Raw genomic sequence first — 2314 nt, 5'->3', positions numbered from 1 at the left:
TCCATCTTCACCATCCATCTAGGTAGTGTAAAGATGTATGAAGCTATGAAAGGATACTTTTGATGGTCTGGTATGAAGAATGATGTGGAAGATTTCATTGCCAAGTGTGAAACTTGTCAGTGGGTGAAAGCTGTCAGGCAACCTTCATGTAGTCTCTTGCAACCTCTTCCTGTACCTAGTTGGAAATGGAAGGACATTGTCATGGATTTTTGTTACAGGTCTACCCCAATCTAGCAAAGGGAATGACTCAGCGTGGGTCATGGTGGACTGACTGACTAAGTCGGCACACTTCATTCTGATGAAGATCACCTATACTATGGACAAGTTGGCAAGATTGTATGTTGATAATGGGGTGAGATTCTATGGTGTACCAGTTAGCATTGTGTCGATAGAGATCCAAGGTTCACCTCTCATTTTTGGAACAGTTTGTAGAAAGCCCGGGAAACTCAACTGAATTTGAGCACTGCTCATCATCCTTAGACTGATGGACAGTCAGAAAGGATTCATATACTAGAAGACATGTTGTAGGCATGTGTTATTAATATGAGTGGTAATTGGGATGACCACCTAGCCATGGTGGATTTTGCATATAATAACAGTTACCAGTCAACAACTGGAATGGCCCCATTTAAAGCTTTGTATGGAAGAACTTGCAAGACTCCCATTTATTAGGATGAAGTTGGGGAAAGGCGTATTCTTGGCCCTGATCTAATTAAGACCATAGGTACTATGGTGGATATGATTAGAGAAAGAATCAAGGCTCCTCAGTCTCGACAGAAGTCCCATGTGGATAGGAGATGGTCAGACTTGGAATTTCAGGTTGGAGAGTGGGCATTCTTGAAGGTCTCACCTTTGAAGGGTGTTATGAGATTTAATATCAAAGGGAAACTCAATCCTAGATATATTAGACCCTTCGAGATTACTGAGAAGGATGGACCAGTTGCTTACAAGTTGGCCCTTCCTCCATCTCTAGCTGGTGTGCATGAAGTATTCCATGTTTCGATGCGACGACAATGCTTAGCAAGTCCAAAACAGTTGCTCTAGCAAGTACCTGAAGGCTTAAGTGAGGATTTGACTTATGATGAAGAACTCGTGGAAATTTTGGACCGAAAGGACAAACAGCTGAGGAATCGAATCATACCCCTGGTGAAGATAAGATGGAAGAATCATTCATTTGAGGAAGCATCTTCGGAAAAAGAAGATGAGATGGAACCAAATATCCCCATCTTTTATAACATACAGGTACACTGTAAATTTTGGGGACGAAATTTCTTACAGGGGAGAGAAAGTAATAACCCCCATATTTCTAACTCGGGATCCGTATTGCAAGTTCGAGTACCCGAAGAACCAATCGGAATAAATTGTGGAGTATCCAGATTGAAACGCATGATCCATACTTTGAGCCCATGGATTTGGATTCCACCGATGAAGAACCTGCCTTACTGAAATCCGGAGGAGAACCCGTAGAAACTTTGATGGATTGGGAAAGAGGACCACTAGTCGGAGACAAGATGTTATTGAAAATGTCCGGAATCAAGTAAGAACACCTCCACATGTTATTTAGGGTTTGGTTAGAGTTGGGGAACAACCGAATGAGCAAAGCACCCGAGTATGGGAAAATAATAGGGGGTGGTTGATTGATCAACCAATCGCCCCAAGCGACTCCCTAGGTTGGCTTGCAAGATTTAAAACCTATTTTGCTCTTGTCCATTTTAAATAGGCAACCTCGACCTTTTTACTCATTACTATATTCGAGATTGCTGCTGAGGACGATTAGGAGGTAGAAAGCACGTGTTGGGAGCTGAGAAAAGCATGAATTGTGAAGAAGATCCAATCCCTAGTCAGTTTAGCAAATCAATCAAAGGTAAGTTGATGTCACACCCTTTATATCAATTCCTAATCTCTTTAAATGGTGTGAATCCATCCTCCATGATTTGGTGGTAAGTTATTTGTAATGGTTCTATCCTCCCATCAGTGATCTTGATTGGATCTTGTCCAAAAATGGATCCTTGCATCCGAATAAAGGATTCATCTGATTAAAGGAGATGATGTGGTTATTGAATTATTGGAATTTTAGGGTTTTGGTTTGTGCTTGCAATGTAGGCTCCTTAAAGATGAAATTTGGATCTAGATCATCCCAAAATCGAATTAAAATTGGGAGATCAAAAGTCAAAATTTCAGACTTAGAAGTTGTCTGGAACTGAGGAGGTCGCTTGACCAACCAACTGCTCCAAGCAACCGGCTAGATCACAGTAGCTAAGTCAATCTATTTGTTGTTCTGTTTTGACTCCTGTCTTTAATGTATTTTTACAAC

Source organism: Hakea prostrata, chromosome 1 (genome assembly GCF_041222555.1).
Source record: "Hakea prostrata isolate BN-2017 chromosome 1, UWA_Hpros_2, whole genome shotgun sequence".
Taxonomy (NCBI): domain Eukaryota; kingdom Viridiplantae; phylum Streptophyta; class Magnoliopsida; order Proteales; family Proteaceae; genus Hakea; species Hakea prostrata.
This window is presented reverse-complemented; position numbering follows the sequence as displayed.